The sequence below is a fragment of the Sceloporus undulatus genome, chromosome 1, assembly GCF_019175285.1.
Source record: "Sceloporus undulatus isolate JIND9_A2432 ecotype Alabama chromosome 1, SceUnd_v1.1, whole genome shotgun sequence".
NCBI classification, from domain to species: Eukaryota; Metazoa; Chordata; class Lepidosauria; order Squamata; family Phrynosomatidae; genus Sceloporus; species Sceloporus undulatus.
Genome location: NC_056522.1, coordinates 91,290,317 through 91,309,191, shown reverse-complemented (window position 1 = coordinate 91,309,191; position 18,875 = coordinate 91,290,317).

Below are 18,875 nucleotides of genomic sequence, written 5' to 3'. Positions count from 1 at the left end.
CACATTTAAAAGGGAATGCCATAATCATAAAAAGTCAACATGGGTTTCGGAGAAACAAGTCATGTTAGACTAATCTGATCACTTTTTTTTAAATACAATTACCAGTTTGGTAGATGAAGGGAATGCTGTAGACATAGCATATCTTGATTTCAGTAAGGCCTTTGTCAAAGTTCCCCATGATATTGTTGCAAACAAGCTAGTAAAATGTGGGTTAATAATAATAATAATAATAATAATAATAATAATATAGCTACTATATGGATTTGTAATTGGTTGACCAGCCATGCTCAGCAATGGCTCATCCTCATCCTGGAGAGAAGTGGCCAGTGGGATGCTACAGGGTTCTATCCTGGGCCCAGTGCTATTCAACATCTTTATCAATGACTTGGATGAAAGAAAAGGAGGGCATGCTTATCAAATTTACAGATGACACCAAATTAGAAAGAGTAGCTAATATCCCAGAGGACAGGATTAAATTTCAAAATAACCTGAATAAATTGGAAAGCTGGGCCAAAGCTAACAAAATGAATTTCAGTACGGAAAATGTAAGGTACTGCACTTAGGACAAAAAAGAAAAAAGAAAAAAATGAAATGCATAGATATAGGATAGGGGGCACCTGGATTAACAAGACTATGTGTGAAAGGGATCTAGGAGTCCTAGTAGAACAGAAAGTGAATACGAGTCAATAGTGTGATGCAGAAGCTAAAAAGGCCAATGTGATTGTAGGCTGCACCAATAGAATTATAGTATCTAGGTCAAGCGAAGTAATAGTGCCACTGTATTCTGCTTTGGTCAGGACTTAACTTGAATTAACTTGTCCAATTCTGGGCACCACAGTTCAAAAAGGGTGTTGACAAGCTGGAGAGTGTCCAAAGGAGGGCGTCTAAAAAGGTGAAAGATCTGGAAACCATGCCCTCTGAGGAGTAATTTAGGGAGCTGGGTATGTTTACCCTGGAGAAGAGACAGTTAAGAGGGGATATGATAGCTGTGTTTAAATGTTTGAAGGGATGCCGTATTGAGGATGGAGAAAGTTTTTTTTCTGCTACTCCAGAGAATAGGACCCTGGACAATGGATTCCACCTAAATATTAAACATTAAAACATGAAAAGAGATTCCATGTAAACATTAGATGAACTTCCTGACAGTAGGAGCTGTTTGACAGTGGAACACACTCCCTCAGAAAGTGGTGGAGTCGCCTTCTTTGGCGTCTTTAAACAGTGGCTGGATTGCCATCTGTCTGGGGGTGCTTTGATGGCAAGTTCCTGCATGGCAGGGATTGGACTGGATGTCCCTTGTGGTCTCTTCCATATGATACCATGATTCTAAGTGCAATAAGTTGTTGTTATATTCTTTTTTATGCCTTTATTAATTATTTTAAGACAAATAAAGAATTACATACATATACAAATATCACTTAGTAAAATATACCTAAGAGAGAGAAAGAAAAAAAATATTGAATCTATCTATCATACATCATTATAATTGTTTTCCCATAATGTTGAAATCTTACCCCAGTTCTCTTCATATTGTTGCAAGGTTCTATTATTTTTTGACATTGATATCATGTCCGAAGTTGCTAGCTCATTCAGCTTCAAAGACCATTCCCTTATTGTTGGAATTCTGCTGGATTTCCAATTTTTTGCCCAAATCAATTGAGCAGCCGTTATGATATACAGTAAAGTACTTAATTCATCTTGAACCAAATTGTCCTGTATTCCATCAGTCATATTCAGCAAGAATAATTCTGGGTTCAGGGGTATATTTTTCTTTAGGGTACAAACTATGGCCTGTTACAGACAGCCAAAATAAAGCTGCTTCGAGTCACAGTGGAGGTATGGTGTTTCAATGATGCATGCATCCTAAGAGACCAGAAGCCACACCAAAGCCACGCTCCAGTCCTTAGGGCTGGAGTGTGGCTTTGGTGCGACTTCTGGACTCTTAGGACGCATGCATCATTGAAACACCATATCTCTACTGTGACTTGAAGCAGCTTTATTTTGGCTGTCTGTAACAGGCCTATATTCTGAGTCAATCAGTTTGAGATCATCTTCATTACCATCATTCTCTCTCTAATAGATAATCTAAGTGGTGAGATGCAATTCATTTGAAACCCACAGGGGTCCCTGAGGAACAAAATAACCATAGGAACTTCTAGATAAGTTTAAAGCAGTGTTTGTTCTCATAAATCTCTTTGGGCATTGCCCACTCTTCCTGGTTGTTGTTGCCTCTAAATCTGGTTCTATTCTTTTGAGGAGCTGACTGTGGTGATTTCTTGTTGCTTGTTTCTAACTGCCCTTGAGTCAAACATGACTCATGGCAACCCTGTGAATGAGAGATCTCAAGATTCCCTGTTATCTTCTATTATGCTCAGGTTCTGCAGGTTCAGGCCAATGACCTACTTGATCGAGTGTAGCCATTTGGCATACAGTCTTCCTCTCTTTCTACTACATTTCCTAGCATTATTGTATTTTCTAATGATTTCTGTATTCTCATGATGTGACCAAATATGACAGCCTCAGTTTTCTCATCTTGACTTTCAGGAGAAATCAGGCTTGATTTGTTCCGGAACCCAATTGTCTGTGTTCTTGGCCATCTACGGTATCCTGAGCACTCTTCTCCAGAACCACATTTCAAATGAGTTGATCTTTTTTCTGTCCACTTTCTTCACTGTCCAGCTTTCACATCTGTCCATGGTGATGGGGACTACCATGCCTTGAACAATGCTGGTCTTAGTGCTCAATTGTATAACTTTACATTTTCATATCTTGTGTAGTTCTTTCATAGCTGCCCTTCCCATTCCTAGTCTTTTTCTGATCCATTCTGGCCAATATTAGATACAAGTTATGAGAAAATTTTTGAGTATTTCAATTTTCTCATTATCTTGGCTGAATTTATGTAAATTCTCTGTTCAATTATAATGTTCCACTGCCATGGCAATATCCTGTGAAATCCTGGGATTTGCAGTTCAAGGAAGAGTATTTCTAATTCTCAGCCAGAGTTCTACTCCCTCACCAATCTACAAACCCCAGGATTCCATAGGATGAAGCCATGGCAGTTAAGATGGAATATAATGCTATAATTGTGTAGTATCAAAGAGTCCATGATCTGAAAGTCCATATACTTCCTTACAAAACTGCCCATATTTTGAGAACTTCTGGGTAGGAACACTCTGTCTTACCACCGTCACAGGGATATCTGATGGGAACATGGGAGAGGGCCTTCTTAGTGGCTGCTTCTAGGTTCTGGAACTCCCTTCCAGGAGAGATTTGCCTGGCACTTTTACTGCAAGTGAAGTCCATTTGTTTTGAAAGGTCTTTGAGGATTAATTCGTTAGGGGCAATGGACTTTGTGTAATGTGGTGGATTTTATATTTGTTGTTTTCATTTAATGGTTTATGACTTAAACTTGTTTTAACTTTATTGTTAGCTTAATTGCATTTTGAACTTTTGCATATTGTGAATTTTTAATTGTTTGCTTAAACTATTGCAAGCTGCCTTGAATCCCAAAACTGGGGGAAAGGAAAAATAGAAACAAACATCCTCCTCCTCCTCAAGCACAAAAGTCCATATACCAAAAAGTAGGAACCATGAGCTCAGTCCAATTGCTAGTCTTGATTAAAGTAGATCTGTTAAACAGACCTTGTGTAAGCATTGACTTATTAAATTCCCAATGATTTCATGTGTTTACTTTAGCTGGGACTAGCAATTGGATTTATCTCTAAAGGACTATTAAAATGCTGCATTTATAAAGCTAATACAAAAGAAAAGGAAACATGTAAAACACACTCAGCAGTGACAAATAAAAAAGGACAAAATGTATTAAATAAGCAAATTAAAAAAAATCAAAAGGAATTTTGAGTAAATGACCATGTACTTAAATGTATTAAAAAGGAAAGCAAGGGACGAATAAAGTCAGGGAAGAAAATTAAGTCTGATATTTGTGGACCCACCCTTTGTGTGTCACTTTGCAATGTATCTAGAGAAATTATTAAATTTTAAATCTTTGATTTCTCAGCTAATTACATCATTAGCTTTTTGAGAGGTTTGAAAGAAGAATTTTTATCATTTTTGGATCTGACAATTGCAAAAGAAAGAAATGCTAACCCTGAAACTCCCATATGCAAAGCCAAAAAGAAATTTCCTAATGGAATCTTGACTGTTCTGAGAGGTGTTTAAAGGTAAATGCCACACCATCACTCAAGTGACAGAATAGTGCACTATTCCTTCTTTTGTTGTAACAATTCAGGCTGGATTTATGCAATCATTTTTTGCAGTCACCTCATGATGAACATACACTTGAATCCAGCTTTTGTGACTTGCATTACAATTGTGGCTAGGGCATTGTATGTGCTGAAATGAAGAGCCCCAGACTTTTTGCTAATTCAAGTTCTTTTTACTCTCTGGAAAAAGCAATGATAACTCAGGTTCTGCATCAATGAAAGCCACCTTCAATGACATGGATAAATAATTCAAACACAGTATTCAGAGGGAACAATGAAGAACACCCAAGCCCCACTTCTTGAACTTTCCTATTTTGAAGAGAATGTAAGGTTTCACCCAGCACATACATAGCTGGCAGTCGTAAGGACTAGAAATGTCTTTTGAACAATGAAAAAGATACACTTGAGCAGTGCAGTTTGAAAGGGCCAAATATACAGCACAAATTGTTGTTGTTGTTGTGTACCTTCAAGTCATTCCTGATTTATGATGACACCTAAGGTGAATCTATTATGGGATTTTCTTGGCAAAAGGGGTTTTGCCTTTCCTTTCCCCTGAGGCTGAGAGAGTGTGACTTGCTCAAGGTCACCCAGTGGATTTCTATAGCCAGGTGAGGATTCAAATCCTGTACTCCTGAGTCCTAGTCCAGTGCTCAAACCACAACACCACATTGGCATACAATGGTGATATTAATTGTCTTATAATGTGCAAAGTTTATGGCCATTCCAATACCAAATGTGATCTACAAAGGCTGATGGATGCTCAAACCACTACATCTTTCCCAACACAAATTACTGAGGACATTTTAAAGTGTTTTTTCATTCTATGAGTAAACTCACATAGGCATTTTAAAATCATATGGAATAGCATTTTTAATTCTGTTTTGAAATAATTGAACACAAATGTATTTAAAGAAATAAATGGCATTATTCATCCCTCCCCCCATTACATGCCCAATGAAACTGGAAACTGTTCATGATTAAAAGTTTAGTGTGCAGCCCTTTTCATCGTTACATCTTTGAGACAATACACAGAGGACACGGGCTAACATTCTGCCATAATTCAGCCTCTGGAATCTGAAGAACTGGAACAGAAGAGTCAAATTGTCAGATAATGATGGTCTATCTGAGTCTGAGAACCTGGGAGCTCAGGCAGATGATGGGGGCACTCTTAAGGAGGACATGGCAGAAGCTGAGGATTCACTTTCTTCCTTTGAAAATCACAGGAGAGATAAGGAAAGGCTTCATGGGTCCCAGTGTCTGTCAGATAGGAAACACTTACTCATTAAACACCTGATGTCTAGAGACAGCTACCTATAAATCTCCCAGCGGTTTTCTGGTGTCTTTGTTGCTTGTGACCATTTTATGTCAGTGACTGGTTGTACTCTCAGCTTTCTCATGCTGTTTACCTTGGACCCCTGTGATTGATGACTGTGTCTTATTCCTGATTCTTATCTCATTTGCTGACTCTGGCACAGGACAGATTGCAAGCAAACCACACTAGAGGCATGAAGGAACTTTTCCAACAGAAACAGTCTCAGAACCACAGCTGTAGCCAATTGGAAGGTGCAGCTCAATCTGCAGTGGACACTACCTCTGTTTTAACCTCCTTCCCAGTGATTGGGCGGCATATAAATAAATCATATTGTTGTTGTTGTTGTTGTTGTTGTTATTATTATTATTATTATTATTATTATTATTATTATTATTATTATTATTATTATGCCATGTCTTCACCAGAGAAATTTGATGGCTCCCTGGACCAGGGTCATTCCAGGCCTAAATGAGCCCCTTGGCCTGGGGTGATTCAACCTCAGACAACAGACAAGTCCTCACAACACCTCCTGCGGGCACCGTTACCAGTGACGTCACTGGGGGGTGCAGTGGTATTTTATGGGATACCAAGGGACAGGTCTCACAGGTAGGGACTATGATAAATTCTGGGGCATCCAACTTCATGGGTGTTGACTTTGCCCCAGAACACTCAATTCCCATGCAATGCTTGCAGGATTCTCATCCCATGGAAAACATTCATGTTTGTTTTCTGCACTCCAAATCCATGACCCATGAAACCACTATTTTGCTGCTCAAGTTCCAGGGTCATACCAAGCAACTCCAATTCTATCTAGCAGAAGCATTTGATTTTCTCTTGATCCTGACGATGCCATGGCTTATTCTGTATGACTCATACATTTCTTGGACCAGACAGGAGGTGATCTTTTCATCTGGCTTTTTTAAACAGCATGAATTGCTAGCCAGAATAGGTGTGTGATCCTCATGACTCAGAGTCAGTAGAACCTCCTGTAACATTCAGTGGGCATCCCTGCACTGGGTGTCACTTGAGCAGGGTTTCATCCCATCCTTTTCTTGATGAGGAAAAGGATGTGTTGGTGTGCAGGGGGGGAGCGCATTCTGAGATGGCATGGGGAGACTCTCATGAATAACATGAGAGGGAGTGCACATGAGGGAGTGTGGGGACACATGGCGGAGCATACACAGGGGAGTGCAAAGACAGCACAGGGGAGTGCAGGGGGAGTACATGTGGGGGAGGCAGGAATGGCACACACGGGGAGTATCCTGCTGGATTTCATCCCCCCTTTCTGGGGTGTCATCTGGTGCAGGTCACACCACTGCACCCCCCAGTGATACCACTGGTAACATTGCCTGCCAAATATCAGGACTTTGCAGATGCATTTGATAAGAAAAAGACTGACTGTTTCCCCCCCACCCTCACATTGACCATATACTGTGCAATCAACCTGGTTCCTGGGGCCACCTTTCCAGCAGATCACACCTATTCACCATCAGAGCCAAAACTCTGACTCTTGATCTCTCCTGACAAGGCCCTTCATGAGGGCTGTTCATGAAAACAAAAGGCAAGGAACTTTGTCTTTGTAATGATTATAGTCCGCAACTAGATCACCATGTGAAACCAGTACCCTTGGCCACTTATCCCAAAATTATTGGAGAGGCTGTGTAAGGTCTACACTAAACTACACTAAACTAGACTTTGGGAGAGCCTATAACTCAATGGATATATAATAATGTACTTTGGGTTATGGCCTTGGTGGTGAACCCATGGCAATGTGCCCACTCTGGCAAATGATCCAGCTGGAAATATACACCCACAACAACAACACATCCACAATTCCACTTCTGTGAACTGAATATAGATGTTGTGCAACAGACAAACATGTTCAATTGGTTTTCTAAGGGAAATGTGTGCAAGTGTAACACATACATGGGATTCCAACCAAAATAACACCTCTTCTCCTTTCCCTACCCTTTTCTGAAATGACTGGCGCTTTTTAAAGGCTTTCCATATTTAACTGTCCCAAAGGGTTGCAGAGGAATTAAAGATAAATCTGAGGTGGGGTATAGACTGCCAGGATGTCATTGCTGCATGGCGCCGTATACACAGCATGCACAGTGATGATGTCACTGCTGCACGCCGTCCAGATGGCCCCGCACAGCAGTGACGTGCTCGCTGATTGTGGCACCTGATTGTGATACTGTGGGGTCTTTTGGGTTTGGCCATTTTATGTTTATGCATTTTGATAGTAAATGGCTGCACTTAAAACAAATAATTTTTTTGGCTAAAATGTCCAGAGGTTAAAATGAAATCCTGGGTAGCATAAACCTCAGGAACAGTTTGATGTCTCCTGTGTCTGGTTGACAAAAAATGGGCAACAGCAAGCTGGAGATCAAAATGGCCTGTACTTGTTCTATTCAGACTTCATCCATTCCTTCAGTCAAACCTTCTGCACTGGCAAATGCATTAGTAAGATGAGTTCTCAAATGTCCATTTGGGCATTGCAATTTTACCATTGCATTTGTTATCTTCTGTTTGCTGCTTTTACACTATCAGTTGAAATATGGAATAGAAAGCATCCATCAAATATTTTTCCAGTTCTTTTTAGCTCTATGGCACTGATACATTCCAGTGTTTTATCATAATAAACATAATCCCTTAATGTAAGTCACAAAGTTCAGGATTAAAGGCTGGTAGCTCCATTGCCTGATAGACATTTATATGCTTAATGAATTTTGCTGTTTGGAGATTCAAAATTATTTTGAATTAATCTTCTCTATCAGCTCTCGTACTACTGGCAATTGATACATTGCTTTTAAAAATATATATTCTATGTATTCTTGACACAGGAACATGTGTATTTCTGTTCTTAAAATGATTCTAAGTCTAAGTCTTTTTACAGGCTGTTTTACACCAGTCTTTTTTTTTTCTCCCTGTGATAACAATTCACCCTTTTTAAATAGCAGTTTGTTCTTTTCCATCCAGCAGGTCAGATTTTGGTATATTTTTCCTTGCATTTTGGGAGCTGTAATTCTGTCATCTGAAACAGTAGTAGCATCAATGAAGACTACTTGCCCATCACACTTGTCAATTTAAGGCCTCTTGTAGCAGCTTGTTGAAATTTTAATATGTCAGGTTTGCATATTTTTCAGCATTTGGCGCTATGAACCTCAACTAAATACCAATATCAGAAAAACTTTACAAGGAGCATGCCCCAAAATTTCTGGCTCTCAACTTTCTCTATGTTCTGTACTATTCATTGTTATGTTAAATCATGTTCCTCAATCAACCATTTTATTAACAGTTAAGTACGAGGGGGGTATCGTAAAGTAATTATCACCTGGAAGTTAGTATGATATATTGATGAAATTTTATCAGTGTCAGCATTGATCTCTAAGTGCATGATGTTGAGAGAATCAGCTAACTGTGTCCTTTATTCTTGTTACAGGTTGTGCTAGAAGTGACTTAAGTGTAAGATGGAGAAGATTGAGGCTCACAGTGTGATAAAGTTCCTGAATTTGAAGGGTAATGGGGTTTGGCAAATTCATGATGAGATGATGGTAGTTTATGAAATGATTGTCCATCTTATGACACTATTGTAAGGTGGAAAAGAAATTTCCAAACTGATTACATGTCCCTCACAGACGAGTGAAGACCTGGAAGACCATCACTGATAGACAATGCAGCAACAGTAAAGAAAGTGGAGTGTTTAATTCTGGAAGACAGACAAGCAACTATCCAAATGATATGAATGAAATGGGTCTCATGTGCAGTTCATCATGAATAATTTCCCAGTAGTGAGTGGGAAATTATTCATGATGAACTGCACATGTCTAAAGTGTCTGCACACTGGGTTCCACGTTTGCTAACTCCTTTCCAGAAACAAACATAGCATGACCTTTCAAGACAGATGTTGACACTGTTAGAACAAGATGAAGAGGATTTTTGGGGTTGTCTGGTAACCATGGCTGCATTTGGGATCTGTTAGTATGATCCAGAGAGCAAAACCATGAGTGTGGAGTGGAAGCATGCTGATTCCCCTCCCCTAAAAAAAAAAAAAAGGCAAAGATGCATAAGTCAGCAGGGAAATTCATGCTCTCAGTTTTTTGGGACTGTCATGGAGTCATTCTCACAGATAACTTTGCAAAGGGACAAACCATCACTGGCAGATACGATAACAGTCTTCTGGACAAGTTGTGAGATACTTTGGGGGGGGGGGGAATGCCACGGTGTGCTCTCCAGAGGCATTCATCTCCTAGCTGACAATGCACCAGCTCACTCTGTTCAAGTTGCAGTTAACAAAGCAAGGACATGTGGATTTGAGATTTTGTAGCATCTGCCTTATTCTCCCTAATTTGCACCTGCAATCTGCAGACTTCTACAATAATGGTATTTGGAGGGTCAAGATACTCTGGGGAAAATGTGTAAATCTGGATGGTGACTACATAGAGAAAAGTTAATAACTACAAATCAAAACAAACTTTCTGTCATTTTTTTTAAAAGGTGATAATTAAAACTTTATGATACCCCATCATACCTAACCTCTTTAGTCTTTCACTCAAGCCTTCCATCAAGACTTGAACTTAACAAAAAGTGGAATGCAAATCTAGGGGCATGTCTACATAGGCCAAATGAACTGGTTTATCCTCACCATCATGGTGACCTGTCTTCACGATGCAAGGCAAAAGCCCATTTCAAGTGTGGACTGCCTTCATGTTGTGAGGCTAGTTCCACACCTAATCTGGCCCATCTGTTCCTTGGTGGGGAGTACACTTTGGCTGGTGTAGACTCACCCTAAGACCAATGAAGATTTTTAAAAGCCTAACTGGGGAGACAAAGGACAAAATCTTATTCAATGACCTCAATTTGCTTCTCCAAACTATATATTTGAAAAGGGAGCAGGACACATGGGAAAGAGTTTCAGTAGAGCAGTCTGACTGAAATTGACTTCTTGATTCATTGTTCTGTTTTTAATGATGCATAGGGATGGAAACAAATTCTAAAATATTGAAGAAATGGTCAAAAACATGTTCTCCATGTGTCACAAAATGCTGACAAAGAAAATGCTGTACTGAAATTAATCTTCACCACAGTATGGGACTATGGACAAAATTCATGGTGGTTGTTTTATGCATAAAATAGTATTTTCTGCACAGAAAAACAACATGTTTGCTCAGAAATAATATTTCTATGCACGAATATTATTTTGCATGCAGAAACCATTTCCTGAACAGAAAATGAAATTAAGAATTTATTCTGCACAAAATTCACATGTAGTTGATTTGCAACAAAAACAAAAGTCTGAACATAAAGGCTGTTTTCTGCACAAAACAATCACATGCAAATTTTGCACAGAATAAGTCCTGAACTGCAAACAGGTTTAGTTTTCAAAGTGGCTCAGTGGTTAAGATGCTGACTCTGACAACTGCAAGATCAGCATGTTGGCAGTTTGAGACCCAAGTTCCTAGTGATAGGGTGAGCTCTGACCACTAATCCCAGCTTCTGCCAATCTAGCAATTCAGAAGCATGTAACAGTGCAAGTAGATAAATAGGTATCATTTTGATGGGAAAGTAACTGCATTCTGTGCAGTCATGCTGGCTGCATGATTACAGAATTGTCTTTGACAGCACTGACTGTTTGGCTTAGTAACAGAAATGAGCACCAATAGGACATGACTTGACAAACATATCGAATGGGAAACTTTTACCATTTAGCTTTTTCAAAAACTTTCTCATAGCAGTTTCTTTCTTTATGAAGAAACTTCATAAATAATTACAGTCCCTAATGAAACTCCTCTTTTCATTTGGCTTTTGAAAGATCCCAGGATAATAACTAGACAAGTAGGACTCATTTTTTAAAGACTAAATTAGGTAGAGCATGGAGATACAGGAACTGTGGGTGGGGTAAGTGGGTGTATGTTGTGGTTTTATTTTATTTTGTTTTAAATGTGGTTTTTATTTTTTAAAAAACTGCTTTTAACTTGATTTTTAACTTATTTAATTTGTTTACATTTACCTTTTTATAAATATACGTTGGCTTAATTGTGTTTTAATTTTTATACAAGGAGTCATGTTGTATAGTCAGCTTTCCACATTCTCGAGTTTGAGATTTGTGGATTCATTATTATTATTATTATTATTATTATTATTATGAGTTTGTCACAGCCCTTCTGAAGCTTCTGCTCCCCCAAGCCCAAGACTACCACACACACATTCAGGCAACAGCCTCAGGCTTTGGGAAGTAACCCCTTCCCAGTTTTAGGCACACAGAGAGAGGTCTGCACCCTTTTCAGCATCTGTATCTTTTCCTAGACTCTGTGTGCCTGAAACTGGAATGGGGTTTCTAGATTCCTTTCTGACAAACTGCCTCCATTCTCTCTCTCTCTTCCCACCCTCCAGAAGCTTAGGCTCCATGGAAACCTATTGAGAGCAATCACTCCAGACTGGGTGGTGGGCAGAGAGAGAGAGAGTCTGGAGGCAGGTTGTCATCTGGGGAGCCTTCACAAGCCTGAGGAACCTTGCCCTCACCTCCACTATATTCACAGTAATTTCACTTCCGTGGGTCACTGAGCCCCTAACCCTCATGAATGTGTAAAAATGACTGTATTGTGTGAAGTCGAAGGCTTTCATGGCTGGCATCCATAGGTTTTTTGTGGTGTTTTGGGGCTATATGGCCATGTTCTAGAAGAATTTATTCCTGACGTTTCGCCAGCATCTGTAGCTGGCATCTTTATTGTATTTTGGTTTAGAAGGTTGTATGCCACCATGGATTCCATGCCAGGAAAAAGACAGGATATAAAATGAATGAATGAATGAATGAATGAATGAATGAATAAAAATATTTGCAGTGGTTTTTTTTTAGCCTTGCTTATTTCATGGGCTAAATAAATAAATATTCTGTTCAATATTGATAAAATGAGAACCACAGTAATAGATATAGGGTCCTTTCATACTAATCAGTTAGAGCACTATGATTCTACTGTAGTTTGTAGTCTGGGGAGTCACTAGTGGACACTGGCTGAGAATTCTAAAAATATTTCTCTAAATTGAAAATTTCAGGCTCACATAGGATGTTGTCATGGAAGTTACAGCAGAATTACAATGCTATTATTGTGTAGTGTGAATGGGTTCCTAGTTGTAAAATAATCCTGATTAAAGTGTATTAACATAACTAGTTTAAGTATTATTACTATGAGGGTAATAATAACAAAATCAGCAGCATTAGCAAAATAATGAATAAAATATTACAGAACTGATCAAATAAATAAAGTCAAACTATATAAGACCAAATATGTCTATAAGATATCTTAATGCACACTCTTCTCCAGCCCATTGACCTTTACAGCAAAAAGCTGTGGAGATATCAGAATACCAATGGATGGAATTAAATATGCTTAAACAGTATATAAAATTGGTGGAATATTAAATAAACTACCTAGTATGTATTAAACATACTTATAAAATGGAAACTTCAGCTACAGTAGCAAGACCATTTATAAAGATCATAAGAATTATTGACAAAGCAACTCTTTCAGGAACTGGCTTAGAAAAATGTAGTCCTAATCCACTGCCTTCCATACCTTAAAAACAGTCTAAGCTGCTTTCAGGTAAATCCTGCACAAGTTCATCCAAAGGTAAGCATGCACAAGATTATAGCAGGGATCAGGAAATATAAAATAGGTATATCTATCAAGTGCATCCAACTGCAAGTCAGCCTACAAAAGGTTGAAGAATTTTTTTAAAAATACTATAAGGTAAAAATAAGTTATAATCTGAAAACAGGCTAAAGTAGAACTTGGAAAAATCAGGAATTCAGGAAAAAGTAGCTGATGGAGAAACAGTGCTAAGGGGGGAATAAAGTATTTATCTTGGTATTCTGGAACCCCCCAAAAGTCAAAATCACAAAAATGGCCCTGCCAACCTTCTGCAAAGGGAGAAAAACTGCACCCTGTCTTTGGGTTTCTTACATCTTTCAAACATTTTATGTCAGCCCATTGGAAGTTCGTGCTATCAAGAATTTATCACAGTTGAAATCTTACTTTCTCTTGATCTATCATTGGATCATAAGACAATTAATTATCCTGTTATTAGCCAGATATGGTTTAACTTTCAAATTTATTTATCTATACATGAAAAAATCTTTCTGTGAATCACAAGAGGCCTGATTACTTTGTTGAGCATACAGCAGTTTCTGATTGGAGAAGACATTGACTTAAACCTTTTCCTAAGTGCATGAGAAACAATTCCAGAAGATTGGAGGAGAATGGAGTTGGAGTTAAATGAGCATCGTGGATATTCTAATTGCAAAAGAGTTACAATGGCATTTTTGTGCTTTGGCCCTTTAAAAAATCAACCGGCAATTTAATCTTGATGAATAAAGAACTATATAATAACAAGAATTACATGGAGGACAAAAACAATCTTGCTTAAAAATGACTGTAATTCTTGTAGTAGCCAAACTTGTTACTTGTACAGAGCAGTACTATATTAGTTTACTATACAGATTTTGCTGATTTGATCTCATTTAAATTGTATCCTTCCCTTCCTTAAACGAGTTGGGGAAAGTCTAAATTACATAAATACACACTTCATATCACAATTCTAAAATGACAAATCACACCTAACAAAATGAAAAACATATATAATCAAATGCAAGGAAACCAACACTAAAACCAAGTAGCTTAGCTAACTAAAACAATAACATGTAGTCTGAAAGTGTGCCTATATATAAGGTAAAGGTATTCTCAATTGACAAGGTTGTCAAGTAGTGTCCGACCATTGGGGGAGGTGCTCATCTCAATTACTAGGCCAAAGAGCCAGCGTTGACAGAGACTACTCTGTGATCAAGTGGCCAACATGATTGCACAGAATGCTGTTTACCTTCCCACTGAAGTGGTACCTATTTATCTACTTGCATTTGCATGCTTTCGAACTGCTAGGTTGGCAGAAGCTGGGACTAGTGATGAGAGCTAACTGCATCCGGTGGCACTCAGGCCTTGAACTGCCAATCTGCCAATCTTGCAATCAACAGAGTCAGCGTCTTAACCATTTGAGCCACCACATCCCATACACACACACACACACACACACACGCACACACGCAAGCTTGTTTTCTGTTGCTCCTGAGAACAGGACCCAGAACAATGGATGAAAGCTCCAGCAAAAGAGATTCCACCTCAACATTAGGAAGAACTTCCTGACAGTAGAGGTCTTTAAGCAGAGGCTGGATGGCCATATGTTGAGGATGCTTTGATTGAGAGTTCCTGCATGGCAGGGGGTTGGACTGGATGGCCCTTGTGGTCTCTTCCAACTCTATGATTCTATGATATTAAATGATGCCTATATTAAAACAGTGGGGAAAGACATTCTTCAGCTGGGGCAGCTAAGACGTGCCTGAAATGGAGACTAGCTTGTTCTTGTTACCTGCCCCTGAGTCAGCCCAGACTCATGGTGACTCTGTGGATGAGAAATTTCCAAGACGGCTCTGCTCAGGTCCTGTAGATTCAGGCATGTTGTCTCCCTCATTGAATCTATCCAACTGGCATGCAGTCTTCCTCCACATTTCCTAGTATTATTGTCTTTTATATTGAGTCATGCCTTCTCATGATGTGGGCAAAGCATGACAGCCTTAGTTTCATCATTTTGACTTCCAGGGATATTGCATGCTTAATTTGTTCAAGGACTCTGTCTTTTTTGCTGTCCATGGTATCCTCAGCTCTTTTCTCCACCACATGATTTTCTTTCTGTTGGCTTTTTTCATTATCCAGCTCTCACATCCACACATGTGATGGAGAATATAATGGCTTGAACTAACTTAATGTTCAGTTGTATATCTTTACACTTTAGGATCTTGTCTAGTTCTTTCATGGCTGCCCTTTCCATTCCCAGTCTTCTTCTGATTTCTTGACTGCAGTCTCTTTTCGGATCAAAGTTTGATCCAAGGTATGGTAAATCTTTAACTATGTTGATTTCCTCATTATCTAAGTTGAATTTGTGTAGATCCTCCATGGTTTATATATATATATATATGTTCAGTAGTAACCCTGTCTTTGAACTTTCTTCCTTGGCCTTTCTTAGTAATAGTCCTAACTCAAATATATTTTCTGCTAGTAGTATGGTATCATCCATATATCCTAGATTGCTGATGTTCCTCCCCCTCTATCTTCACTCCCCTACTTCTGAGTCTGGACCTGCTCTTCATATGATATTTCTGCATACAAGTTGCACAAGTAGGGTAATAAAATGCAGCCTTGCCTGGACCCTTTGCCAATTGGGAACCATTCTGTTTCTCCATATTCTGGTCTAACCATAGCCTTTTGTCCTAAGTACAGACTTCTCATCAGTACTATCAAATGTATTGGCACTCCTATGTCTTTAGGAGTATTCCATAGCTGTTAATGATCTATGCAATTAAAAGCTTTCCTGTAATTAAGGGCTTTGCTGTAGTCTATGAAGCACATGCTGATTTTCTTCTGGAATTCCTTGGTATGCTTAATTAACCATTGTATGTTTGCAATATGGTACCTAGTGCAGACCTCAACCCTTTTCCAAGTCCTCAAGTTCCCCTCCAAGAAATATGCCCTGCCTCATTTTTTTCAGTTGAAGTTGGCTACAGACTTGAGATTGATTTGAGACTTGGCTTGAAAGTCTCATTGTCCAAAAGGTGGAAGAGGCAACAAGCTATTTTAGATCTGATCCTAACCAACAAGGATGACTTGGTTAATGGGGTGCAAGTGGTGGGATCATTAGGTGGAAGTGACCATGTTCTCCTGGAGTTTGTAATACAGTGGAAAGGAGAAGTCAGGCATAGTCAGACACACATTCTAGACTTTAGGAGAGCGAATTTCAGTAAACTTAGAGAAGTATTGAGGGCGATCCCGTGGTCAGAAATACTAAAAGATAAGGGAGTTCAGGATGGATGGGACTTTCTCAAAAGGGAAATACTGAAGGCACAATTTCAAACAGTTCCAGTGAGAAAGAAAAATGGGAGGTGTTTCAAGAAACCAGGATGGATGACTAAGGAACTTTCAACGGAGCTAAGTTTTAAACGGAGCATGTAAAAGAAATGGAAAAGGGGGGGAATCACGAAAAAGGAATTCAAAGAAATAGCAGACATGTATCGGGGTAAAGTCAGAAAAGCTAAAGCACAGAAAGAACTCAGACTTGCTAGAGAGGTTAAGAACAACAAAAAGGGCTTTTTTGGATATGTCCGCAGCAAAAATAAGAAGAAGGAAATGGTAGGGCCACTGTGGCGAGAAGATGGCAAAATGTTAACAGGGGAAGAGAAAAGGTAGAATTACTCAATACCTTCTTTGCCTCAGTCTTCTCAGAAAAGGAAAAGGGTGCTCAACCTGAGGATAATGGAGCAGAGGACAGAATAGGGGAATTTCAGCACAGAATAAGGAAAGAGATAGTAGAGGAATACCTTGTTAATCTAAATGAATTTAAGTCTCCAGGACCAGATGAACTCCATCCAAGGGTATTAAAAGAACTGGCAAATGTAATATCGGCGCCATTGGCAATAATCTTTGAAAACTCCTGGAGAACAGGAGAAGTGCCAGCAGACTGGAGGAGGGCAAACATTGTCCCCATCTTCAAAAAGGGGAAAAAGAGGATCCCAACAATTATCATCCAGTTAGTCTGACATCAGTACTAGGAAAGATTCTGGAGCGGATCATTAAACAGAGAGTCTGTGAACATCTAGATGACAATTCCATAATCACAAAAACTCAACATGGGTTTCAGAGAAACAAGTCATGCCAGACAAATCTAATCTCTTTCTTTGATAAAATTACCAGTTTGGTAGATGAAGGGAATGCTGTGGATATAGTATATCTTGATATCAGTAAGGCCTTTGACAAGGTTTCCCATGACATTCTTTCAAATGTGGGCTAGACAAGGTAACTGTTACATGGATTTGTAACTGGTTGACCGGCCGAACCCAAAGAGTGCTCAACAATGGCTCTTTTTCATCCTGGAGGTAAGTGACCAGTGGGGTCTCACAGGGCTCTGTCCTAGGCCCAGTGCTCTTCAACATCTTTATCAATGACCTGGATGACAGAATTGGGAGCATACTTATCAAATTTGCAGATGACACCAAATTAGGAGGAATAGCTAATACCCCAGAGCACAGGATCAAAAATCAAAATGACCTGAATAGACTAGAAAGCTGGGCCAAAGCTAACAAAATGAAATTCAACACAGAGAAATGTAAGGTATTGCACTTAGGGTGGAAAAATAAAATGCACAGATATAGGATGGGCGACACCTGGCTGAATGAAACTATGTGTGAAAGGGATCTAGGAGTCCAAGTAGACCACAAGTTGAACATGAATGAACAGTGTGATGCGGCAGCTAAAAAGGCCAATGCTATTTTAGGCTGCATCAATAGAAGTATAGTGTCTAGATCAAGAGAAGTAATAGTGCCACTGTATTCTGCTTTGGTCAGGACCCACCTAGAATATTGTGTCCAGTTCTGGGCACCACAATTCAAAAAGGACATTGAGAAACTGGAGCGTGTCCAGAGGAGGGTGACTAAAATGGTGAAGGGTCTGAAAACCATGTCCTTTGAGGAACGACTTAGGGAGCTGGGGATGTTTAGCCTGGAGAAAAGAAGGTTAAGAGGTGATATGATAGCCCTGTTTAAATATTTGAAGGGATGTCATGTTGAGGAGGGAGCAAGCTTATTTTCTGCTGCTCCAGAGAACAGAACCCGGAACAATGGATGCAAGCTACAGGAAAAGAGATTCCACCTCAACATTAGGAGGAACTTCCTGACAGTAAGGGCTGTCCGACAGTGGAACACACTCCCTTGGAGGGTGATAGAGTCTCCTTCCTTGGAGGTCTTTAAACAGAGGCTGGATGGCCGTCTGTCGGGGATTCTTTGATTTGGATTTCCTGCATGGCAGGGGGTTGGACTCGATGGCCCTAGTGGTCTCTTCCAACTCTATGATTCTATGATCCTATGATTCTGTGATTCTAAGAACTTGAGACTTGACTAGAGACTTGGAGTAAAAGACCTGAGTAAATCATTGGGTCTATCCTACAAAATCCTGAGATTTATAGTTTGGTGAGGCATTAGCACTCTTTGGCAGAGAAGGCTAAAAAAACCTTGTGAAAACTACCAGTCCATAGGATGGAGCTGCACTACTTCAAGTCACTTTACACTGCATTATCTCTACAGTGCTGATGCACCGTCCATTCTAAAAACCAAAGCTTTGGAGAAAAAACCGGGGGCGGGTTATAGACCGCCACTTTGAGACAGTCTGCCGCCGCCGCCGCCGCTTGCTCCGCGCGGGAGCCGCAGCAGCCACACCGCGCGGTTCCCGCGCGGAGCAAAAAAGAAG